This window comes from Lonchura striata, chromosome 10 (genome assembly GCF_050655825.1).
Source record: "Lonchura striata isolate lonStrDom1 chromosome 10, ASM5065582v1, whole genome shotgun sequence".
In the NCBI taxonomy this organism is placed as follows: domain Eukaryota; kingdom Metazoa; phylum Chordata; class Aves; order Passeriformes; family Estrildidae; genus Lonchura; species Lonchura striata.
In genome coordinates this window covers 9,254,731-9,282,246 of record NC_140712.1, presented here as the reverse complement: position 1 = coordinate 9,282,246, position 27,516 = coordinate 9,254,731, and the positions used below count along the sequence as shown (strand labels likewise).

The 27,516-nt window shown below is 39.1% G+C and overlaps 1 long non-coding RNA gene across 1 annotated transcript in view; it reads right to left on the bottom strand.

Moving 5' to 3' along the window:
* LOC146766515 (uncharacterized) overlaps positions 1 to 26,956 on the bottom strand; it is a 48,469-nt gene extending 21,513 nt beyond the window's left edge. Inside the window, exons 1-2 of the long non-coding RNA XR_014957587.1 lie at positions 17,158 to 26,956; positions 13,991 to 14,094 (exon numbers count right to left, since the gene is read on the bottom strand). This is a non-coding gene — a long non-coding RNA (uncharacterized LOC146766515). The remainder of the gene's footprint in view (positions 1 to 13,990; positions 14,095 to 17,157) is intronic.
* Between the last annotated feature and the right edge of the window lie 560 nt (positions 26,957 to 27,516).

Here is a 27,516-nt window from a genome sequence, read left to right as displayed (position 1 = left end):
AAAATATAGACATCTTTAGAGCAAGATGTTTCAGCTAGAAATTTTCAGGAAGAAAAGTGGGTGAGTTCACCCTGAGATTCATATTGCTGAACAGTGAATTTCAATAAGACCAGTTACATTACTGATGTATTTTATCTCCAAACAACAAGAAAAATTCGTATATTCATTTGGATTTGGGCATGTAGCGGGACACAACACGTTCATGCCAAAGCAGTATTCTAGAAGAATTTTATGTATGCAGCTGAGAAAACACCTCACTGTATCCTGCAAAATTACAGTAACAGGGCAGGGAAGCAGGATGGCAAGTGCAAGAAAAAAGCAAACACTGGGCAGCTGACAGCCTAATTGCCAGCTCTGTCCCATTCATGCACAATATGGTTGTTTCAAAATGGCATGAAGTGACACTGCTTTTTTAAATTTCTCCAAAAAATAAAGGTTTGGAGTGAAAATGCCAACATTTATTACATCTCGGGTGCCTGAAGCAAGAGAATTATTGCTGAGGTGTTTAAGTGGCGTGTGATTTTCTGTTTTATTTTCATAGAGATGTGTGATTTTTGAAGTAACTGCTGCAATTGATGTGCAAATTTTGACACATTTTGTATGACAAGTGACTAGCCCAGTGGTACCTCTGCAGATCAATAATAGCACATTTCAGTTACCTGACTAGTGGGTAGTTTGGAAGGAAAAGGGAAAGGTTTGCAATCATGCCCAGCAGCAAAATGATTCCCAGAGGCTTTTGCTCTCTACATAACTGAACACCTGAGCTGTTTTTATGGAACAAACTCAGAGAGCATTGCTAATTCCCTGGTGTGAAAGGTTTGGATTCATAGAAGCAGAAGTCAGAAATACGTGGCTTCACTGATGTTAAAACATTCACAGATGACCTGATAGTTGCCATATTCCATTGGGACACGAATTTCAATTTAATTTAATATGCAACCCAAAGTATACCAGGAAAGTTCCACCAGAATTCTCTGGAGATGTAAAGGCACTCGCCTCAAACTGATTTTTCAAAGAACTGGCTACTTTAATACAAAGGAATAGCTACCTCAAAGTCCCTTGGGCTTATAAGGAAATTAAGTGCTGAAAAAACTCACCACAAGCAAGTGGAGAAAGATACACCATTCTTCTGACATGAGTGGAAAGAGTTCCTATTCCTATTCCAGAGAAGCTTTCGAGAATATTGGGAGCTCAAAGAATGCTTGAAACTTTGCATTGTACAGTTTCTTGTTTCTTAGGGTCATCTTCCCCTAAAAGGCTAAAGAGAATGTAAAAACTTCTAAAATTTCTTAATCTCAAATGTTTTATTTGTTTTGTTTTAAATTTTTTTTTCCTCTCCGAAGAGGAGGTACAACTCTATAAAAATTGCAATGGGCTTCCTATGTAAAATGCTATGCAATTGTCTCTGATAACATTTTTAAAACACAAATTTACTGATAAATCTTGGCATGCCTCTGTGAAAAAGATATACATGACAAATGCAAGACAGTGATAAAAACCACTGCATATTGTGTGATTTTCACAGAAATATAAGTTTAATAAAATGGAAGCATTTAAAATAAATATGTTCATTTCAACAATACATTTTATGAAACCCAGTCTAATTATGTTGTTAAAATGAGAAATGGTACATGTGTCAAAATATCAGCAGAATAAAATATTTATTTCTTTCTTAATTATTTACTGCAATTTCATCTCACAAGAAGAAAAAAACAGGTAAATCAGGTCAGCTGGTGAAGAAGGTTTGAATACATGGGAGAGGTGACCTCTGCAAAGCTCACCAAGTTCTACAAGGCCAAGTGCAAGGGCCTGGGCCTGGCCAGGGCAGTCCTGGGCACAAGCAGAGGCTGCACAGTGCAAGCAGCCCCAGGAAGGACTTGGGGGTGTTGGTGGATGAGAACCTTGTCTTGACCCAGCAGCATCAAGACATCAGCTGTGTCCTGGGCTGCATCCAAAGGAGTGTGGCCAGCAGGTCAGGGGAGGGCATCGTTCCCATCTGATCCATCCCCTTTTCAGAGCCCACTGGCAGTGCTGCACCCAGCACAGCGAGGACGTGGACTGGAGCCACTCTAGAGGAGCCCAAGAAGATGATCAGAGAGGTGGAAGAGCTCTGCTATGAACACAGGGTGAGAGAACACCCTGAACCCCAGCTGGGGCTGTTCAGCCTGGAGAAGTAAAGGCTCTGAGGAGAGCTTAGAGCCCCTTTCAGTGTCTAAAAGGGCTTCAAAAGTGGGGCCCAGAGAGGCTGTGGCTGCCCCATCCCTGGAGGTGTCCAAGGCTGGGTTGGTGGGGCTTGGAGCAACCTGGTCTAGTGGAAGGTGTCCCTGTCCATGGCAGGGGGGTTGGAAAGAGATGATATTTAAGGTTCCTTCCAACCCAAACCATTCTATGATTTTTGGGGAACTGGAACTGCTAAGTCATGAGAGGAACAAGGGTCTGGTGCTGTAGTCAAGGTAATGGCACAAGAGGAATAAAAGGAGTCCACTGACTTCAAACTTGTGTTAGAATACAGTGTTCATTAACTTCTTAGAGATGATGAACACAAACACAGCTGAATCACATCTTTTTAACTGACCATGACACCTCTGACACAACAGAGGCAGGGACAGAGTTGAGCTGAAGGACAACTGGAGGAATTTAAATGTTAGACTTTAAAATTTATTAGTCCCTAACTATAGTTCTATCCTACCTGGAAGCAGCACAGAAAATTCTCTTACCTTCCACTCAATAAAATGCTTTGTAAAAGGGTTTTATAACATCACCTTCTAAGCCTGTTCATTTTTGTTCCTCCTGTCTTTTCAGCTTTTCCAGTAGAACCTTTCTATATAAATTTATTAGACAACAATTTATAGTATAACCATCAATGATTCTTCCCGCAGCATTGTAAATATGCATAAAGGTTTACATAACTGATAAGGCAGGTTCCTGCCCTTCAAGTTTTTATACTTTTTACATTAATATAGCTCAATGCAAATTTTAAAAGGCATTATTAAGAAAGAGCAAAGTGGAACAATGAAAAAGCAAACTACGAAGAATCACCTACTAACAAATTCTAAATAAGAAAAACAGTATTTTGACAATACTGTCCAAAAGTTCTTAATGTTCAAGGAATATCTACAATATTAATGCCTTCAGTTCAGTTACAACTTACTGATATCAAACTTCACAGCACCTGAAACGCAACTAAATACAAGGAGTACAACTAAAACAAAGAGTTTCAAGCTATTCACACTGAGACCTGGTCTTCAGTTGTTTCAGCACTGAAAAGAAAGAAAAAGCATTTCTCAATTTCACTGTTATGAATAAGCCTGTCTTACCCCCCTGCAATTCTTTAGCTCCTTGTATGCAGGCAAGACTCTGGGCCAGCACATGAAAAGCAGCAGGCTGGCATATATATCTTCATGCTCCCTCTTTTTAGTTTACTATTTCACTTAAAAACAAAGTCATGACAGTTGATGTGAAAGCCTCAAAAACCTGAGCCAAGAGCTGAAGTTGGTAAGATTTGCCAGCCTCTGGCAAAGCCTGACACATGGCTGAGAGCAGAGGCCTGCACTCTTTCTCTAAGGGTGGAAAAACTGAACATGGAAGACAAAGAGAAAGATTCACAGCACAGAAAATTCCACAGGAAAGCCTGAGCAAATGCAATAATGCTGTGAATGCAGGCACCCCATTTGACTGGAATATAATGAGTGGAGTTCATCTTGTGGGAGAAAAATGAGGAGGAAGCCCTGGGATGGGACTGACAGCAAATGAATCTGGGCAAAAGGAGCTAAAGAGACAGTGAGATGGGACAGGGACAGACCAGAGAGGCCAGAAAGCAGGCAGCAATCCACAAGATGTGGGAAAATGAAACTACCAGAATTTTCACCATCCCACAGCCCTGTCATGGAATCCAAGGCTCCTCAAACATTCTCACTGCTCTGCTCTGGCAGCAGTGCCTCCCACCCACCTGCCACAGAGAGACGTGTGCTCCCACATCAGCTGCAGTGGTATCACAGTCACCAGAGTCCTGCCTCAGGGGCACAAATGGGGCAAGCAGATGACACTAGGACTAGGGTGGAGCAGGCTGAAAGTATTTCTGTTATCAGGATGCCACCAGAGAAGGAGAAGTAAAATCAGAGAGGACATACAAGTATGGTGCTGCGGAAATCTTTCAGGCTTACAAACCTTCAGAGGTTATTTAGCATTGGGAATCTATCCCAAACCACCACTGAGCTCCTTATCAAAGTAAGAGTGAACCAAACTTTGAAAGTTTTTCGTAGCACACCCTTCATTTCTAGATTCATAATTTGGTATCTCAATCTTATTTGATGAAATCTTCATTTGTGCCCCAAATCAACAGGCAATGTGTCTGAATACAAACATGGCATTTAATGCTAAAAGGATAAAAAGTGTTGCATCTTGAAAAAATGTTGCACACAAATTTAGAGATTACTTTTTAGCACTGTACCTCAGTGCTAGTAATCCCTATAATGGGAATAATCCTATTCATTCACTTCATAAAGGTGAAAACAATGTCATTAATGTCTGAAAAAGTGTATAAACTCTAGGTAAATTAATCATTAGTTCTTCAAAGCAAAGTTTGAAAAGCTCATATTAAATAAATTGATCATGTTTGAATAAGGGCAAAAAGCCTACTAAAAGGCAAACATATGTTCTAGGCCCTGAAAATGGTCAGTGTCTTGTAGGAAAAGAAATACTGCCTTAATATTCATGCTGATATAAAGCTAGCACTGTCATATAGGTAAGGGAAGTCAGCACTCAGGGTTTGACTTGGTAAGCTTGGTCATGGGTTTTAATGTGGCTTCCTGAGTGTAAGAGATATTGTAAAATGAGAGCATCAATAGGAGATACAGAGATACAGATACAAAAACCTACATTTTGCTAATCATGGTTCCACCATTTTTCTTCCTGTATTCTCAGAAGAAGCTTAGAAAAGAGAGCAATGCCTTGTGAGCCAGCAAAAAATCATCTGTGTGACAAACCTTTTTCTTCCACTTCTATGTGATACAACTTCCTGTTTGGTCAGCATCTTTTAAACCCTTTCCCTGTGGGTGTCCATAAAATGCTGCAGTATCTTAATCTCATACATACCAGCCACTTGCCTGTGCTTCTGAACTCCTCCCCTGGCATTTATCACTCTGCATTACACAGTTCCTCCTGAATCCTGCACATATTTTATGTCATCCTTTCAGACATCCTTAAACTTCTATTCAAAAGGAGCACTCAGTACCTTGTAGTTTCTTACACTCCATGGCTGTTAGCTCTAGCCAAAGCTCTGCCACCTAACCAAAGCTCACTAAAAATTCTGAAGTCCCCCCAAAAAGAAAGAAAAATATGTGACATGACAGGGTCATTAAAACCTTAATATCTACAGGTTTTGCTCAAGTTTCTTTCTCAGATATAAGAGACACATAAAACTAATCAGGGAAAAATTTACATTAATAAGAAGTTATTTTTATTATCTCATCAAGATTGGGATGTAGATGGCAGAAGCCTCAGCTTCCATTTGTCACACCAAGCAGCAGCACAGCAGCAGTAAGAGCACACACGGCTCATCTCTTGGCACACAGGAACAGCCTGTCCTGCCCCTTTGAGAGTTCCTTCTTGGAGGGGAGGAAATTAATTAGTACTAATTAGTTAGGTCAGAAGGCAACAATGATTTCCAAGCTATGCGCTGCATGAGCACCCCACACGGACCTGCACACACGGACACAGGGGCTGCCCCACTTGGTGTCTTTCTGAAGGACAGAGAGCAGCCCCAGTGGCCACGCTGGTTTGTACATCCCCCCAGGGGAGCTGTACAGCTCCAGTGGGGCTCACTGGTGTCAAGCAGCTCCCCACTTACACTTTCATAGCCGGGAATGGCCTTGATCTAGAGCCTGTGGCAATGACAACCTAAACGAACACCACGGAAATACTAAATTCAGCAAGTGATGTTGAGATAAACATGAAAGGCCTTATTAAAAACTACAACAAATCCTTCTGCAGATTCCAGCAAGCTTTGAATTGGGCCCTATTAGAGCAGCTCCCAAGCTCTGACTCTGCTGACCAGATTCAAGGCTCCTGCCCTTCATTTTACCAGTTCCACTTTCCTCTGGATCATGACCTCATGGACAAAGGCCAAGGTCTCCACGTGAGACCCTCAGAAACACAGGATGTGACTAATATAGAGTGATAAGCAAAACACGAGACCCAGGTTGGAACAGTCACACTTACTACCGTGTAAGCCAGTGCATTTAAAAATGAGTATAAAACTAAGTGCAGACAAGAATAATTTTCGTATCAGAAGACAAATATCACTGGTATAATAATAATGTAAAATTAAAATATTAGAATCAGCTAAACTTAGAAGATAGATAGCAAAATGAATAATATATGCAAGTACAATCCAGAGTTCTGTTTTATGCATACAAGGGGAATAATTAACTGATCTGGAAACATGTAAATGAGGGCTTAAAAGCATTTTCAAAACAGCACATCCAATTCCAGTTACACACACAGAAGTTGCTACATTATAATAATTAGATTTTTTTTCACAAAAGATTTATTTATTTTGAATAGGAGTATTAAATATTATACTAATTACTAGTTATTTTACTTTGTACCCAGGGAAAAGGAATGAATATTCATTAATTCCTCAAGCTACCAAACCCCAACAGACCAGATGATTCCAGCATAGCTACTGATAAGTAAGGAAAAATTCTGGTACAAAAATCAGTCTTCATCTCTCTCTCTCTACAAATTGCAGCTCTGTCTTTTTTACATGTTAAATGCACTTCAAGAAGCAACAGACAACAAATAAAATCACAATACATCAGTATTTTTCATTAAATTTCTAAGTCTTTTTGTATAATGCCCTCCAGTAAACTCTTTATTTGTATTATTTTAGGAGTATTATATCGATTTTGCTGGGGTAGCAAAGGTAATACACTAAGAATACAATCAGTGTATTCTGGAAATAAATAATAATCCAAACATCATGCACATATTCATCCATCCATTATTTTTTATGATGGCAGAAGCTCTGCTGATTCCCTGCCATGGTTATAGCAAGGGTGGGAAAGGCCCTTGTCCCTCAGACCCCAAGTGGCCCAGGACAACCCCAGGGGATCTCATCCCTGAGCACCCCAGAGCCCAGGTGCAGGCACCAGTCACGGTGTGCCTCGGGCTCAGCCCTGCACAGCTTCAGCCAGGGCCCAGAGGCTCCAGCTGTGCATGGAGAACCTCCCCAGGCTCCGTGGAGGACCAGCCCTGCCTGTCTAAAGATCTTATATGGCCAGAGATAGTTCCTCTCCATCCGCCCATAAGTTAAATTGATATTTCTGTTATAATTCCCATTTGTAGCATTTCATTCAAATCCAGAATAGCTGCAGACCAACTAAATTTATTTCTCAAACTAGACCTAAATCTTACTGGAATTAGGTGGACTCTCTTGACAGTGTCTTAGTGGAAGACATGAATTCTGTATGAGCCTGGATACTTTCTGTTGCACTATTTCACTCTTCATTTTAAATTGTCTTTATTTTACAGTTAGAGAAAGTGCAAGATTAATTTTAATATGCAAGTTCAGAATCTAATCACTGACATAGTAGCCAACTCATTACTTTATAATTTGTTTTATTAAAACATTACTGTTTATTAAAACATCATTGCAAAAACCCCCTCAAAATTCATGAATTGCTTCCACAGACATCTAAGAGGCTAAAATTTAAAAAATAAATAAAATAAGCCTTAAGAGAATTTTTACTTTAGCTGAAATTTAAGTATTTACACTTTGCACATTGAAATCAGTCTACAGTCTCACATTTAGATGTTCTCAAAGAAGGTTAAAATCTCTTATTTGGACACTCAATCCAAACAGACATGTAAGAAACCCCCTCTACTCCCTATAACCAGGATCTACATCTGATCTAGTGACTGAGATGCAAGATTCCCATGGCTTTGAAGAATATTTAATAATATACGCAAAATATTTCTTTAGAGCAGCATGGATTTCCTATTGATGCCCTCATTTTACAATAAACTAAATTTTGTTCTCTTTTAAAGACTCCTCACAGGGCTCATGCCTTGGAGTGACAGTGTAAAACAGCTTTTCTTGGATTGACTGTTTGTACTTGTTTCCTTGCACAGGCACAAGAAGTCACCTCTCCCAAGTCAAAAGGATGAGCTCAGCTCATCTGCTGAGGAACTCATCCATGTCATTCCATACATCCCACTGAAAAAGGGCATTCTAGAAGAAAGTATACACTACAGATAAAATGAAACATCAAGCCCCTTGCCAACACACAGCACTCTGAGAACTGAATATGCCACTTCTGAGTGCAGAACTGGACTCACTCTTAGCTCAATGGGAACAATAAGGAGGGTTCTTTTATTTGGTTGCCTTGCCTCAGCTAAAATCCAGAAATACAAACACATGAAATCCCAGGCACTCCTCTCACATTGCACATAGTTTCCAAGGCATTGGAATGCAGTGTAGCTCTGAGCAAAGCATGGAAACACACAGTGTGGTGTCAAAAAGCGTGCCAGGGCCTGATCACAGATGTGCAGGAACAGTACATAAACTAAAACCAAATTCTTTTCAGCTCAAAGACTAACAGTAATTCAGGGAACACACTCTAGCCCTAAATATCTGAGTGAATGGTGAAGTTCTTTCCTGGACGAGAGGGTATGTGAAGAGTTGTTTTCAGAAGTTAACCAACTACATGGATTTTTCTATTACTCTTTTTTGTTTTAAACTTCCCTTTTTCTTTTATACTCATGAGGACAATTTATGGCATGCCATGATTGGTAGGAAGCAACATAGTGACATGAATACCTGCTTTTTAAAGAACCTATATAGATAAATAACATAAAATAAACCAATTAAAACAAAGACATTGAAGTATAAATAATATAAAAACCATCATTTAATAAGTTACTGAAATAAACTAGTAGCTTATGTATTTACTATCAGTCTAACTCAATGTAGTCACAGAAGTGATACATTGGTCAAAATTATCCTTTGCTAATTTGAGATGCTACTATAAAACATGCAGTGAAATATTTCAAAGAAAATGTTATTATATTAAATGTTACCTTTTTTTGCTATTCATGTAATTAATTATTCAAACTGTTATGAGAAAGAGTCTAGATTCACATACTTGTAATGACTAGGAGGATATTTAAAATTCATTACAGTACATTAAACTTCCACTGATTAGTTAGCATCACTGCAAAATAAATAAATAGCCAATTTGCTTTGATCAGCAGAAATTCTGATAAAATCAGCAAAACACCAATTAAAATGTGAAAAATGCCACCTACTGTTATTATTCTAATGGAACTAAGACATATAGAAGAAACTGATTCAATGTTTATTTTCATATCAGCTGCGTCTTCAAACTGTAAATCATTACAGCTTTTACTTGCATCTCTTCCTCACAAGCCCAGAATTAATTCTGTAGATGGATTTACTATGGACTGCATCGTACTGGAATAGACCATCCTATCATAAACAGAATAATAAGGTCTTGCTGCACTTCTGTGAACTCTTGTTGGGAGGGGCAGTGGGGAGCAGCAATTCACTCAGAAATATGGTAAGAGAGATGAAACTTGACATGAGGGATTTTTGCCTGAAACTTTGTTCTTTGGAAGCAGGTGGAAGGGAATGAAATGATTAAGTAGATGTGCTATATTTAGTTATACACATTTCTTATTTATTGGGTTCCTCAGCTTTGAGGGCCTGAGCCTGCAAATAACCATGCAATTGCCTGTAAATTGGCTGGAATGTTCTGAAGACATGGAAGGTAAAAATCTCAGTAGCTGGTCTGCAGTTTTTAGCAACTCTAAAGGGGATTTCATAGAATGAACAATTCTTATACCTACACAAGCTTCTGACAATGCCAGTGCCTCTAATTTCACATATGCAATCTCTAACTGGAGTGATTGATGGGTATCCAGTTAACACAATCTGAGTAAATCCCTGGAGCTCCCAGCTGTTGCACCTGAACACAGACTGAACCTTTTGAGCACAGCTTCACATTTTGGGGTGACAATTGCAGCCTTCCAGTACCTGCAGAGAACCTACAGGGAAGATGGAGAACAGCATGGAGTGACAGGATAAGAGAGAAGGGCTTCAAACTGACACAGGTTTAAATTAGATATCGGGAAGAAATCGTTCCCTGTGAGAGTGGCAAGGCCCTGGCACACGCTGCCTAGAGAAGCTGTGCCTGCCCCATTCCTGGCAGTGCTCAAGGCCAGGTTGGATGGGGCTTGGAGCACCCTGGGGAGGTGCCCCTCCCTGGCAGGAGGTGGACCTAGATGATCTGTTATGACCCTCCCAACCCAGGCCTGTCTGTAATTCTGTGATGGCTGTGGTTGATTTGATCTACTTCATTCTTTGTATCTCAGAAAAGTGAGCCATGCCATCTATCAACATACCAGTTGCCTGTAGTGCAGCCTGGGCAACATAAAAGGAAAAGCTGTGGCCCACCAGAGCCAAATAATTAGTGTTTGCTCTTTCCCTGTGGGAAGTCATTTTGGTCAGGTATCTTCTGCATGAACCACACCAGATGAAGTGTTTCTTTATGTATAGAAACCAGCTTCCTTATGGTTTATTTGCCCATTTAAACTCCAAAATGGGAAATTTTCATAGTACCTGGAATGGAAACTGAGCAAAGACTTTACCTGATTCACTGTGGTCACTTGGTCCCTTGCTGACTGTCAGCAGCAGCTGACACTTGTTTAGAGATAAATCATGGACTTGCAACCACAGGGAGACATAGTTCTGGGATAAAATATCAGCTAACAGGGAATTAAAAAGCTTAATCACAAGCATATTCTTCTCTTGGAGTACAGTTCCTGTGAGAGATTAATTCAGAGTGCCCTTGCAAAACAGGATTTGATATCAGAAGGACTTCAATGGAGGGAAACTAATGATCTGGCACATGGGAGGAAAAGAACCCCAAACTATCACAGGTTTGGAGAAGTCAGCACAAAGATAAGAAGAGCTGGTGTGTCAGCTTGAGACATGAAGGGAGAAAAGCCAGAGTGTGTATGTGTCAATGCAAAAGAATGCAGAGTGCACAGCACCTTGGAAAAAAAGGAAAAACTAACCTTGAAGTCAATGAAGGAATTCAACAGTAAAGACCTGTCAGTTATGGGGTAAAGCTCTTGAAACAAATTCACCAGGTAAAATCTCTTTTCCCAACTCTCATTACCCTTCCCTTGCTGACAAAATTTGCTCAGATGGCAGAGCAACAAAAAAACCCTACCACAAATCTTCCTAAACAAGACGACTTCGGCCCAAGGCTTTTTTTTCCTCACCACCTGAAGTTGTGACAGCAAAAATGTGAGCAAGCTGACTAACTGGATGTCTAAGCAGATACAAAGTGCTTGCTACAGTCAGTGTCAGGCTGCCCTGAGACTCTTAAAAAGTTCATTCATTTCGGTCTCATGAAAAACCAATAGAGGCCATAAGAGTTTACTCTAGTTAGTATTTTGATTTTTAATGACAAATCATAGCCTAAGAATAGACAGCTTGTACTCATGCTGCAAACCTAGCTGCTGACCAGAAGCAGTTGTAATCAAGTAGTTATTTTTGTTTCTTTTTTTTTTCTGTTTAAGCAGCAAGGAAAGTAGGGTTTATTTGCTCAAATACCTATTAACCAATACATTGTATTGTCTAAACCAGCTCTTCATGAGGGCCCAGGTCTATTTGAACACAAACAAGTGCACAAGAACACATAAAAAATAACATTAAAGAGAAACATTAATATATCAATCTGTTTTTCCTACTGTAACAGTCCCCATACTCACTTTCAAGCCATAAGGCTGGTAAAGTGCAGACACTGCTCTAAAATGCACACCACACCAGAGTCCTGCCAGCTGCACATAAGGTACCTTTGAGCCACATGCAGCTCCTTATGAAGAGGTTTGGGTACAGTCAGGAAAACGTGGGAAACAGGACACAGTTTTTGCTACCCACTTTTTCAGTGTCCAGCACCCACAAGCCGCATGACATCAACAGGCTTATGCTCTCTCTCTCCAGGCCATGCCTATATGAAATTTTGTAAATGATTATGCTAACAACAAGGAAGGAACTCCATGTGTAGTCTCAGCCATGAGAAGAGAGCACCAGTCTATGAGAAGACAAAATTTCCTACCAGATCCACAATGCAGGTAACAAAAGTGTTCAGAATGTGAGACCTGGCCTTACATCTCTCCCTGTACCTGCATATAGGATGTGCAAAGATATTAAAGTTGATGGTTCTGGGCAATCAAGGAACCCTCACAGCCTGTGGATCTCTGTTCCTCCAGAAAGTGCTGGTTTAGGATAGAGTGCAAGATGCAGCACAGACTCTCAGTTACCTTATTGTCCTTGGGTTTAAGTCAGCCTTTAACACAATTTCCTTGCAGAACCTGCAGTATATTAATTCACATCATCTGCCGTTCATTGTTTATGAAACTTGCATCTTTCACAACTTCCTTTTCAACTATTGTAGCACTTTCTAATACACAGGAAAAACAGATACTCAAAATGAAATGTTACTCTGAAGTTCAGTAATTTGGAAGGAAAGTTACAGATATACATACACCAGCAATCGTAAATGGTTTGAATGATTTTTCCACTTCAGTTAAATATATTGAGAAGTATATTCAAATAATTAAAAAGTGCTGGAAATAAGCAGTATTTGGAATTAATGGAAGCTATATATTCACCCTGTTGCATTCATTATTTTTAAATTATAGTTCCCACAGATTAGGAAACGCAGTGAAGTTAAAATGAAGCAATTTTGTTGCTAAATATTGTCATTTAGATTAAAATATATGTGTCTGTTGAATCCAAAAGCTAAACAGTACTACTGCAGCTGCTTTTATATTTGCAAAATCTAAAATAAACTGCCAACAAGCAATGGGCAACAAATGGGAAAACATTTTAAAAGAATAAAAGCCTCAATATCCCCATCTCCCTGGGTAACTGTTTTCTTACATGTTATTCGTTGTCAATCATAATATGCAGACATCAAGAAAGTCATGTTATATTAATTGCACATTTCTAAATAGCCTAATAAGGAATATATACCATATAGCTGCTAAAATATATGATTGAGTCCAAAAGGTTGTTCATAACCCTCTCTTGTCCAGTTACTGGCTAGCACTCTGTATTTAAGTACCGTACACCTTCATAATTTTGGCAATGCAGAATAATTAAAAACCTTTAATAAGCCATTTTTAAATGAATATGACCAACTGGAAGCAACAGTCAAAGGAAGAATGGAAATTCTTGTCCTGCTAAGAGTTTCACAGGATCCAGCTCACACAATTGCACAGGTCTACAAACTCAAACATCATTCTTCCAAATCATCAAATCTCTATGGATTTCTGAACTTTTCAAGTTAGATCCTTCATCTGGGGGAGCAGTCATTTGATGCAAACTACCAGACAATTTTACACCCATCCTTTCAGGACATTGGCAAGGCATCAAATGTTAACAGCCTGTGTTACTAATCATGGAAGAAAAGGTCTTCAAAAGCCCAGTAGAAAAATATAATTTTAAACACATCATCACACAAATCAACACATAAATAAATCCACACATTTCTATGGTTCCATAGAGACTTTACCAATTTCTTTTTTTTTTCCAATTCCATTCAATAAACTATGATACTTCATATCAGATCTAACAAACCAGCTAAGGCAAATGGGGTGGGGATGTATCTCCTAAATGATTTTACTAAATAGGTCACCATTATTATATTTTCCTACACACTTTCCATACAGTCCTTCATAGGCATAATCATCAGCAGAAGTAACACAACAATCCTTCAGAATAAACTCTCTTCTCTGCTGCTTTGATGCAAAAAGTGAACATGAAATTCTATAAGCTCCTTGAGAATGCGTGTTATTACAAGGACCTCACCAGTGGAACAATGTGAAATGACACCAGAAGAATTCAGCTGGATGAGGAAATTGAGGTCCTGAATGAGGAAATGGAGGTCCTTACCTGGCTCAAGGCTTCTGGGCTGAACTGTAGCTGCAGTATTTTCCATTAATCGCCATTCCTTGTTCTCCTCACAGCAGCTTCAAAACTAATATGCAATTCATTAGCTGGAAGAGAAAAGAGAAAACATAACTAAACAAAAATTAGAAAGAAAAGTAGAAAATGAGAAAATTTGTGTATGTGCTTTACAAGTGAAAAGAGTTTGTTATAGCATTTAAAATGAAATAATTTCCTGTAAGTATATACTCAGAAAACTATGAAATCTCTAGCAGTATATGACTAACTAGTCAAGGAAACAAGTTTTGTCTTTATGCTACTTGGTTATCCTGTTTATTTCCTAATAGTTCTACATCCATAAAAGGCCAAAGGACTCTGACCTTGGCAAGCTAACTAAGCAAGAAAAGGCAATCATGTGTGCAAGGTTGTCAGCTACACTACAAATTATGATAAAATATATCTCAGTATTGGAAAAAATAGCTGTATGTCTTCAGTGACATCCACTGTAGTACATTTAAGAATTTGAATAGGACAGCAATTTATTTTGCACTAAAATGTTTTATGGTTATCATAAAGCATTATGTCTTCAGAGACTGAAAGGAGATGTTTTTATGGACTGTTGCTTCTTGTTGCATTATCTTCGTAGATCAAAAATTATTCCTCTGTTTTTTTTCCCTTTTTTTTTTAAGCGGCCCCCATTGCCCCACTAATAATAGATGTCATACAGTGGTTCAGTCTGATAAAAAGGAAACTGTTAAACAAAGTGTACAAGGAACATATTTCTAACACTAAAGAGTTTTACAATGAATGATTATCCAGCTAATTAGTGAAATAAATAATAATAATTGCCTGTCCCTTTTTATTAGATTGTTAGAAAGAAAATGGAGCCCCAAAGCAGAGTTCTAGCTTTTGATTTGAAAAATTGGACTTTGTTACAATTTCGTTATCACTTTTCCAAAAATCCAATCCTCTTTCACAAGGAGAGGTGTAAAAAATGACAGGCAGATTGTCTGATAGGCAAGATGTCCATATTTAGCTTAATAATAGTTTTGAGGTGGTAACTGAGTAGCCTTATATGCTTCTGATTTATTCCTTCTGGAGAGTCTGGACTACCAGTGAGGATTATGTGGAACAAATACCCAGTGTGTGCTTTTGACAGGGTAATCTGATGGATTTCAGGCTAATCTAAATATATGTAAATTGTAGAGAGTGTATAAATTGATTATGCTTCCATGCTATCAATATATCAAAGCCCCTTCCCTTTCATCACATGTTCTTCAGCCTTTGACCAAAATTCTGCTTGCACATGGCTGATATTGGTCTATGTTTCTGCCACCTTTGGATTGTCCTCTTGTAGTCTGTTTTCCAGACTTTTCTGAAAATTCTACACTTGACACAGAAATAGAGTGTCTGCAAAACAAAACACATCTAAACATGCTACTTGATGCTGAAGGAATTTCACTGGCTTCTAATGAGGCAGCAAATCAGCCTGGAGGGGTATGGTTCCAATGTGATGCTGGCATTAAACTGAGTTATTCACATCACACAACCAATCAACCTCTCTAGACTTTAATATAGCTCTCAACAGTGTTTTTCTGAACCAGAGGCCTTCAGAGGATTAGCACAAGAACTTTCTGTTCACTAATATATTACACATTACTCCCCAAGTACCAGCAAGATCTTTGACTACTATTGTCAGATACCAATAAACAGAACAATCAAGATCCCCTACATAGCCCAAAAGAGATAAGGCTAAAATAAGGATATGCTTTCAAGAAAACACATGGAATGGTTGTTTACTTATTTTAACATTACTCCTTGCCATAATCCCAGTGTGATCCATATAAATGTCCTATACATCCTTAGGCAAAACTGTGCTCCCAGTCCTGGATGCCAGTTTAGGTGCAGAATGTAATCAAGACAGTGAAGAGGACACCAGAATGTTAAAGAGCCTCTTTCAGGCTGCAGTGTTATAACTCTGGAGCCCTTCCAAACATTTCTTTGTAAAGCTTTATCATTTTAGTCTTTCAGATATTAAGCTTCAATTTCCAATCTAAAAAATACCCCAAGAAACAACAAATCAACCCCACTACCAAACCAGATAAATCCTCAAGATAATCTTCTGACTTTACCATCCTTTACAGACTTTTTAACTTAAAATGTCATGTAAAGCTGCAGACTTTCACACATGCTAGATAAGGAAACTTACTCACTGATGATGCTCCAAAGTCTTTCCCACCACAGGGTTAAAAGTGGCATTTTTTTTGAAGTGTCATTTCAGATTATATTACCAGAGGAACATTTATACTTCCCTAACTCCTTTGTTTCTTTGGCTGTGCTCCCCAGTAGAGTAAGAAATCATAATTTTTATCATCTTTGTACTGCACATAGCACAGAAATTCTTTTGTCATTATAAAACAGTCCTGGAGCAAATTCCATTGACAAACACACAGAACCTCTAAATAACTTTCATTTCCCAAACAGAAAAGTGTGAGTCATAGCACATGAACAACTGCTTCTCTCTAACTCCTACCTTATATCTTCACATTAATAAATGCTTTTTCAAGTTATAAACAGCAGCATATTTTCCTAGGGTTTTTCCTTAAATTCCTGAATGACACACCCCACAGATGACATTTAATATACAGGATAGAACTGGGAACAGCTAAAGTGGAGGGAAACAGCCCTTCAACAAAAACTCATACAAAAATGGAAATCCTAACACGAGTTGCTAAGGTGTCCACATGAAAAGCACATCTCCTACATTCATTTTTATGTCATGCTTCAAACTATGTCCAGATAAAACATAAAAATTCCTCATTCTCATACCAGAAGAAGTGAATTTGATATATACACTTTTATATACCTAAAAGCTCAGTTGAAAACCCTGAAAAAAAAACTCAGAGCTGTTCAGAAAGGCATCAGTATTCTTATTCCCCAGATGTTCAACTTGGGCTCATTTCTGATCCAGGCTTGTGAGGGCTCATTTCTGATCCAGGCTTGTGAGTTCAAAATAAATGATATATTTCTGTTTGGTAAATAGTTATATTATTTTAATCTCCCTGTTCCAAGATAAATTAGTGTCAGCAGGATTGTTGCAGCATATGTCACAGTTGGCAACAATACACAGAGTATCCCCATACAATTTCAGACCATACAGAGTAACACCATACCTCATCAGAAGGCTTCAGGCATCTGCCCACACCATGGGCATATGTCACTGCAGAAGGCTGCAAGCATCTGCTCCTCTTGTTCTTCAGCCCAACCTTTCATACCCTCGTGTTGATGCATCACACCTGTGTGCCCTCTGCTCCCTTTGGGATTGGTCAGTGCCCCTGGGCACTCCATGGCTCATTGCTGTCAGTGCTGCTCACCTGCTGCTCACAGCTGCACCCATTCCCAATGACTACAAACTGTGTACCTACAGAGGATCAGCTATTCCATCACACCACAGTATCCCAGAAAACTGATAATGTAAACAGTTCAAACCCAGAGCTTGCTGCAATCAGTCTAAGGTCCTTCCCAACAGCAAGAATCTAGTTATGAAGGCAGGTCAGTTCAGTTGCTGAGGCCTCCAGATCACACTCTGAATTACAAATGAATTACAAAAGAGCTGCCCATGTTTCTCACCTATCAGGCAGCGATGAGAATCTGCTGTTCGCTTCATGAGACCACACCAACTCTTTTTTTGTCACATCCATTTAATGTTAGTGTGTAATATAACAGGAGATTCTGTCCACACATCTCTACACAAAGATAAAAACTGTCAAAACAAAAACTTCTTTAAATGCTACTCTATCAGAGGGCTCATTAAAATCAATGGAAGTTTTTCTTCACTGCAACAGGGAAGAGGCTTTTCCTTTCTCAATAATGAACAAAAAATGTACCACACAAAGATGTGCCTTCCAGGAAGAAAACACTGCATCAAGGCAATTGCAACCTACCAAAAACTGGACAAGCCAGGCTCATTTTAAAGCATAGTTTTGAATGGAAGTCACTGCACACAACACCTATTTATCATAACAGTTGTACCACACATCTAAGATGAAAAGTGAAAATACTCACAACATGTTACTTTGGGAGAAGAGCAGCTATTTTGCCTGAATCTTGAATAAAAGGGGAACGCTTCTCTCTCTGAACAGTAACCAAAAGCTCTCATTAGAAGGTTCCTCTGTTTTCATTGATTATTTTGTTGCAACAAGAATACCTATAAATCTGTTGGAATTAGGTTTTTAGACCTTTATTCCAGGTAATTTCCTCTACTCATGTGGACTTTCTCAGGAAATGGGATTTAATGAGTCAGAGTCCTTACTGATAATCACAGGAGAGCTCATTAGCTTTCTGTCAGATTTGTATCCACTATTTGCCCTCAATATGCTTGTGACTTACTAGAGCTAAATAGGACACAACAGAGAAAGCAGACTTATGCAGATGAAGCAATACATTGGATTTGAAATACTACAGAGATAAATATTTCTCCTTAATTTATTTAGAAAACTTAAAGGAAAAAAAAATCAACAGGCTTTCTCTCCTTTTTTAGCCTACTTTTTCTATTGTGTTGGCATTGCTGCCAGCAAGACATGCAGAATTAGAGAAAATTAAGAATGACATTTGAAGACTCCTTGGAGATACTGTAGCAGAGAACCAGCCTAAACAGTCCGAAATACAAGGCACTGGGGACCAGAATACGTTTCTGTTCCAGAATATAAATTGTGGTTTACCACAATCTTACAAAATCTTCAGGCTATCAATGACACCGGTGCACAAGGAGGGGTAGCTGAACCTGTTTTTGACCTGCCCCTCCCACATTTACAGCTCTTGATGTCCATATCAGACCTTGCAGGTTGGGTTTTCTTCCTCTCAGCCCCTCACTGGCACAGCTGCTGCCTGCAAGGCCTGGCTCTGAGCTGGGCTGGGCCAGAACTCCTGAGCCCGTGGCTGCAGCGCTGGGAACACCAGAGTTTCTGCTCTGCAGTCCTCGGTGGTGCAGCTGGGCTCCTCAGAGGGACTGGGACATGGGAACTGTAGGTGGAGAAACAGTAAAGCCATACACATCTCCTGAAAGGAGAGGCTGAGGGAAGCTGCCATTCCTGTTTCCTGCATTTTCCCCAGCATTACTCATGGAATGCTGGTGGTTCCTGCAAGGTGCTGGTCCCAGGCAACTTCACAACAGGTCACTTTATTAGATAATGTTTGCTTTTATCTCTCTCTACAGCTTTCACAGAATTTCTTAGCTGGAAGGGAAAACTTATCCTGCTTTCTAGAAGACTGAGGGCCATGCTGCATTCTCACAATCTGCTTTCACAACATACTCCCTTTTCCAAACATATCTGAAGCAATACCCAATAAGCAGGTATTGAACTCAGCAAGGGGTTTTACCAGATTATACTATTGTAAGTATTCGTTTTTTCCAGAAAATCATCCATAGCACAAGAAAAAAAAAAAAAACCCTAGAAATTAACACCTTTCTCAAGCAATTCACTGTAGTTCCAATCCTCAAAGCAACAAGTATTCTTAGCTTAACAGACAATAATATTTTGTTTTAATCCTCTGCCCTCCTTTGTACAGCCTCTCCTGTTCTTCACTCTGTCCTCTCTCTCCATTGTGTTTTCACATTTTACACACAGAACAGCAGTGATTGCAAAGGGACTGATGAGGCTGGAAGGGGTGACATACAAGAGTTGTCAAAGCAAAGGGAATTCTAAATTTCCTATTTCCAGAACTCAGAAGAGCTGACACAAGCCCTTTCTCCATAACATTCTATTGATCTCCACATGTTATAATGTTAACAAAGTTTAAATAAATAATGGGAAAACTCTGAGGACGTGTGTTTTTAAATGTATTGGTAAGTCTGATCAAGTAAAGGAATTATCACCAGCGATGAATGTGACTACAAATTTCTAGCATGTTACGTTTATTTTAGCACCATTAACAGACCCCAGATGGACCTGAATTCCATCAGACAGGATGAAGATAAAATCTAAAAACACATAACACATTTTGCTACTTTTTCCCCAACTATTTTTAATATCCTGCTTATTCCCTATAAAGAGGATTGTTAGAAAACAGAAATTTTCAGTGAACAGTGGGTTAAAAATTATCAGAGGTCAGTGAGGAAAACATAATTAAATGGGACCAAAGCCTTGATCCCACTCCTTTTTCAATTAGAGTTGTCTGTTCAGATCTATCCTTTAATTTCACACTTGCACACTTCAGCACATATTCCCTGTGTACCCACAGCACCCATAGAAACACACAATCTTTATTTTACGTTTGGGATGTAGATATGCAAATGGTTATTTTTGCTGCATCAGAAAGAAAAATCAAATATGCACAGCACCAGCTACTGCTTCAGAAAAGAGACCTTGTAAGACTTTCACAAGGCTTCTATTCCAATAATGTCTGAGCACTTCCATTACTGTAATTTCTGGCAGTCGTCTTCACAACCTTCCCTTAAGGTAAGAAATGTTTTTATTTTCTTTCTTCAGATGGAGAAGCAAGGCAATCTCCCAGTGTTCTGAAAGGAAGTTCAGAAAGGAAAAGGGGCACAAGGGTTTTATGTCCCATGCTAGCTTACTTGGTCATGAACCAGCCCTGCAAGGTCATCAGGTCACTTGACTGTACATGCAGCCACTCAATTCTTCTACAAGACTGAAAGCAATGAGCTCAAATAATCCAAATCCCTTTTATATCTTAGAGTTTATAGTGTTCTGCACCAAATTTCACTTTTCCCCAACTTGAATAAAGTTTTGATAAAAGTTTAAGCGATAATGAGCTATATATCCATCTTGGGCTTTTTAAGAAAATTACCTTGGTCATAGGTAGACTAATGTGCAGAGTAACTGACTGAGACCAGGAATTACTATTTTATCACTGCCTCAGGTCAGAGCTCTGAGCAAAACAATCCAACTGTTTCATGCACCATACTATAAATGCAGGAAGGGAACCAACCTGTAAGAGTTTGAGATCAGCCAGTGAAAACCTTTATTTATTCAAGCTGTAACAGCTCTGCATTTTCAATGAGTAATATAGCTTTTTATCACTAGTTCAACAGGTATAGTGGATAAGTAGCAGTTTTACATTTCTGTTCTTTCCTGTACTTGGCATGTCTCCCCTCCTCAGAAACTTCATGTTGAGATAGTATTTTCTTCCCATTTAGAGTCTTTCCTGTGGGGCCAGTGGTGGCCACTGAAGCTGAAGTTCCCTAGCCAGCACTGAGAGGGGAGCACAGGAACAGGTTGTACTGACATAAGGTCTTCCTGAAGATCCCAAACTATTTGCCTAATCAGACCAGTTGCACATTCATGTACTTTTCATCTGTCATTTTCATGGCAAAAGAAGTTGTCAGGTTTTTTATGCCATTATATAAGGGATTTTTTCCCCCAGGAAGCTAATAAAGTCTGAGACATTGCAAATAAGTATTGCAGGTGTGATTCCAGCTCAGGATGACTTCAGGGTTCCAGTGCCAGTCATTAATCACCCGACCTGCACTTTCTGGGTTTATGATTTTGACAAAATCTCTTCATCTGAATTATGGCCTTGTATGTAGAGCATGTGTTCATCTATACACAATTTTTAAATACAAAGTGAAAGAGCATGGAAAAATTAGGATCTATGACTTCAAAAAAATCTAGTCCTCTTATGGCATTGGCAAACAGAATGTTCTTGACTTTAACCTATGGGTTCCACTTCATATGTGGTGTATTTTTCATACATCATGGAGTTTTATAAATTTGCTGTATAAAGCACCAGAGCTACGTTACCAGCAAAATAGAAGGAAAACAAATATGTCAGGGTAATGATGCCAGGACAATTCCTTATTGAAAAAAAACCCAGTTTATTAATACCTTATTGCTACAAGCTAGATCTTATTATCATCTTGGGTCATTTAGAATCTTATTAGGTATTCTGATGGTGGATGAATAATCCTGTGATAAATTCTTTGCCATGTCCTTCACAGTTGTCATAGCAGGATCATAAACAGCATTTATAACAATCTAGCCTGGAGGAAAAGGCTTACAATGGTCTGTTTAACATGCAGGAAATATTCAGATCGGCCGTGTCTGGTTAAATTTGAGAACCACAGGAGAGACACCAAAGTTAAATGTAGCATGGGTTTCTCTGAAGATTAGCTGTAGAAAAGGCTTTGGGTCAGGGACAGGGGGACTAATGCCAATGACATGGCCACAAGCAGCCTTCTTTCAAGAAAGTCAACTTGAATAAAAATGGTGGCTATGAGTTACTTTCTTATTGAAAAATCACCACGTCAGGTTACTTGAGCTGCTACTTAAGGAGCATGGTTGAAAATATTTGCAATTTAATTTCTTGGAGCTCAGTCACCTACTTCAGTGATTATTATATAAAAAAATAGTGTATGCACTCACATAGTGAAAAATATGCAGATTTTTCCAGAGCTATAGGATATCTTGCCTACACTGTGTAACTTATTGAACTCCTGCAAGCTCAGAACTGAAAGCTTCAGAACAACCACAAAAGTAACATGGGTAAAGTAAACCGTAGGAAAAAATAAATTTACACTGCTTTGAGTGGGTTCTTTAAAAAAAATAAACCCCAAATAATCTAAACATACAAACACACTAAACCCAGTGAATCACTTATATCTGCTGTCACTCACTGCCACATTTGAAGGTACAGTACCAATTCTCCGAGCCTAAGTGCAGCTAGTACCTCTCAAACTGCTAGAATTTTTCAGAACTGGCATTCATTTTAAATACTTTGAGTGGTGCAAACTAAAGCTCAGCCAAAACGAATCCTGCAGGACCTGTCAGACACATTTTCAGGAGAGCAAAAAAAAAAAAACATTGGAAGAAATTGTAGTGGCACATTTGAGTCCTGCCAGATGTATAGACAAAGTCTTTCTCTACAATAGCTGATGTTGCTCTCTGCACAAGGAACTGGAGCTGGCCCTGCCACCTACAAAAATGGATTTTGCAGGTATCTCTGTGCACACACAATCTTTACACCAACACAGAGACACAACACTTCCCAGGACAGCACACATGGCAAGAGACTTAAATGGGTGCAGGTCACAGTCCACATGATGAGCTAAGTACTGTCATTTGCTCAGAATTTGTTCACAACTCAAAAAATTGTCAGTAACTCTGAAGTTTTAACATTTTGGGGAGGTACCAGAAGAAATAAAACCACAGTAATCACAGAGAAAAAAATAAAAAGAGCTTTGAATGAAGAAGTTAGATCAGATGGAAGCCTGCAGGACAACACTCTCCAAAGGCTCTAGGCTTGGGGTACTATGTAAGTTTAGCTGAAGCTGAGACACACATTTTCCCTTGTGACTAAAATCAGTCAGTCTGGTTTGGTCTTTAGACAAGTCTAGTTAGGCTGAAGGAGAGCTCACTGGTAGCACTCCAGCTGCCACAGCAGAACATACCTGTGTCAGTCACACTGCAAACAGGATGGTATCTCAGGTTCTCACATCTCTAAAGCAATGGCAGGTCAGATACGGAATTATAGCACTCAGGAAACAATTACAGTGACCTTTTTTTTTACTGGTAAAACTACTTATTCTTGAAAAGCCATGCTTCCTAGTGAAGAGTAAAGGTTTTCATAAATTTTTTTTCAATTGGAGATTCACACTGATAATTTTCCTTATTCATTAAAAAAAATCTTAAGCATACTATGACTGTACATTAAAAAAAGATAAAATTATTTACCTTCTTTACAAAAAAACTCTCCAAGACACCCACAAACCTCTCCTTCTCTGTTTTGATGACAGAAGAGCAGTACAAAGAAGTACCACATGTGAAGATTACTATAAACAATTAACCAGACTTACAAAGCAGGAACATAAAATTAATACCCTTAAGACTGCAAGTTAGCTGGAAGTCTTTGGAGATTTAAAATTGTTAGTACCTTTCTATAAGTGCACACAATCCCTCCAAGACAACTCTTTTGGCATAGTCACCTAAGCACATGAATTTACAAAACTCTCTACAATGTCAACACATTTCAAATTCTAGGTTCTAGTTAGTCTTCTACTAAAAAACTTAACTGTGATGAAAGAATCTCTTTTACAAGCTAAAAAGCCTTTTCCTTTTGTCTCTAAACTTAGAATAAGTAAAACCTGCTTATCTTAAGATAATGTCTCTCTGCCTTCGGAGCACATCCCTGCAGCTGGTTCAGGCTGAGGTGAGATCCCAATGTGGTGCAGTTTTCTTCCCTGTCCCGTGCCCATGTAAAATCTGTTTTCCTGCTGAAATCAGTGGGACTTCTGCCTCTGATCCAGTCTCATCTGAATCATACCAACCAATTTCCTGGCAGTTTTATTGCTAGTATGAAAGCACATATGGGCCAGCAAGACCATTTCTATTTGATTTCATAGCATTTTTACAGTGCTATGCAATGAAATGATCTCGTTTCTACAGATATGACCCAAACTAACATTATTTGACAAAATTTGAAGGTCGCTCTTAAATTGACATAATCCAGCTATTGACATAATCTAGCTCCACCGGGCTACTTTTAACACTAAACTCATATGAATTTATTTTTATTTTTTTAAATGCACATGACTAGATTCAAAATTTTTAGCCCTTGCTCAGTGTTTTCATTCAGCTTGCAAAGCCCATGAAGGTAAGTGTCTCAACAGCCTTCACAAACAATCCTCTACACATCTGTCTGGGGAGGCTGATTTCTGGCCAGGTGCTTGCCCACAGCTTTTTGCAGTGTCCTGGTAAAAGATGCAGATATAACCTATGACCAAAGGTAGAATACAACCTAGTATGAGCCCACTCAGACAGAACAGAGCTTGCTTGAGTTTCCTGGCAAAGATTCTAAAGTCTCTAAGCTGAGTTAAGCAGCCTGCTCTAGGGTAGGGTGATGGTTATGACACAAAAAGCACCTTCCCTCTAACCTGCTAACTCCCCTCCAACACAGCTCTCTGGAATTTCTAGAAAAGTGCTATGAGGCTCAGCAGGAACCATGAGAAAAAAGGTTTTTACAGATCAAGCACTGTCAACACCCAAATCAGGGGCTAAAGACCCTCAGAAATTTTGTGAGTTTGGGAAGTTAATTTTCAATTGGCACCTGTGACAGGGCTTTGAACAGCAACACTGCAGAAGGAAATTAACATTCAACGTTCATCTCATTGCCACAGACCCTCTCCTTCTGTATACAGAAGTAGTACACAATCCTGATTAAGAATAGAATTGAAATATGCTTGCCAAGTGTGCTGATTAAAATATGAGCCCCAGCAACTAAAGGTTACATTTCTCTCCCAGGTGCTAAGGAGGAGAGTTGGTCAGTGGCTCGGGGAAAAGAGGCTGAGTAGGGCTGTCCCTCTTTCTGGTGCAGAGGGTCCCAGCCAGGTATCTCTGCTGGAGCTGCAGGCCAGGTGTAACCTATGGGTTGTGTGGAGTGAAGCTCCTCCAGCTGAGCCTGCCTTGCTGCAGTCTTCAGGTGCCTTGAGTGGAATCAGCATTTTCAGGAATATGAATCCAACCCTGGATCCTGAGCAGCTGAAGTCAGTTCTAGTTGCAGTGGGTAAAATGTCTTAGAATTACCTCTTGGATGTGAAAACCCTCTAATACACTAACAGGGAAGTTGACGCCTAAGTCAAATCAGCTCAGAGGTCAGGTCAGACATGCACCTCACTGCCAGGATGCCATTGCTACTGCTCCAGGATGGATATGTGAGAGCAATGTGTGAACACTGCAGAATATTGCTCATAGACACTGCACTAGCTCCCAGGGAACTGAAGTGACAGATAAACAGTGGGCAAGATTGGCTTCCAAATCACTTGGAGCAAAATAAAGAAAGATGGTAAATACTACCGAAGGAAAAACAGTGTCCCAGTAATTCCAAAGAGAAGAGATTGTTAAAATTTCCCTTATTTTTCCAAATTAACTTGCATTTGATTTTATATCCTCAAGTCTGAATGAAACTCCCCCTCCTCACTCACTTCCCAGAAAACAGAAGTATTTGGTAAGAGGTTTTCTGGGACCTGGCTTGGCGCTCTTAGTGAAACACCTCTTCCATTTTCCTCATGCACTAAGATTCATTTACAAAACCATTTTCAATGAAAATGTAGATATGCACTATAACTCAAAATGTGCCCACATACATATTTCCCACTGGAAATCAGTCAGATGTCCAAATTGTAGCCATGCTCTTCTGCACCTTACTGGGTATCTGTGAGTACCCAAACCAACTGTCCTTTGGAGCCACTCAGCTGTGAATAAGTAAATGCTTCTGGAGTACAAAGCATTGATAAGATCAACTGCTGATACAATTCCAGATGAGTGAATGCCCCGTACACTCCCTGTCTTAAGTGTTGTCAATTAGAGCTTAAATGTCTAATTAACAAGACATAGACAGAGTTCTCTACTGCTGACTTTGGAGGAGTATGACCAATAACTCTACCTGCACAGCAAAATGAGATGAAGAAAATGATAAATTAGTTTAATAATGTCTGGACAGCCTTAATGTGTGTGTACAAATATAAATAAATAAATGTTAAAAAACAACTATGTTTAAGAGTGTGTGTATGTGTATGTGTGTATACACCCCTGTAGACATTCCAAACCCACCTGAATGCACTCCTGTGTCACTTGTTCCAGGTGACCCTCCTTGAGTAGGAGGTTGGACTGGATAATCTCCAGAGGTCCCTTCCGACCCGGACAATTCTGTGATTCTATGAAATAATATGGGTTTAAGTTTTCTCGGCTTATTTCTCAATACATTGTTTATTTTAGAATATACCATCATTGGTTTCTATTGATTTCTGCTTGATTTGCCTTGGCTTCTCCTAGAAAATACAATAATTTTTGAATGTAAAGTAACTGCAAAATTAGAACCTATAGCACAGTTAATTTGGCTGTAATAATAGTAATGACCCTGGAATTTGAGTGTTTGAAAGCATCCTTGTAAGCAAATGATGTATGGACTAGAGTGTACTTTCCTTTTAAAAACATATCATGCATTATTGACATTCCTCTTGCAACAAATGAAACGGAGAAAAGGCAGATTAGAAAACTCTGCAATGCAAACTTAGTGCATTCATTGTGAGTCTGAGCAGTTAATCAATACAGATTATGAACTACTCCGCTTGGTTTAGAGCCAATTGCTCAATATGTTGATAAATACCTTGCTCACAAACAGCCCCAGCATTATTTCTCATGGTTCAAAGCAATTTTCCCCTCTTGACCAGGATTAGACTTTACAACTGCCAAGAGCTACACAAATAAATTCAGTGCTACCTAGAACAGAAATCTGCTGAGAAAGACATTTGAAACTGGCAATAGATGCAGGCACTGGAAATAATTTTTCTGCATAGATAGATGATGCACCAGAGACCAGCTCTTATCATAAAAAACTACAATAGCAGATGTCAGTGAAATAATATTTAGCAATGGACAGCCTACAAAAGTCAATGAGGAAAAAAATCTGCTCAGATACACGTGTATGTTGTTAATCATAATTAAGGCAAGTGTGACAGTTTCTTGGCAACAGACACTGAGTTCTCTTCCCTGACAAACAAATCCTGCAGGAATACT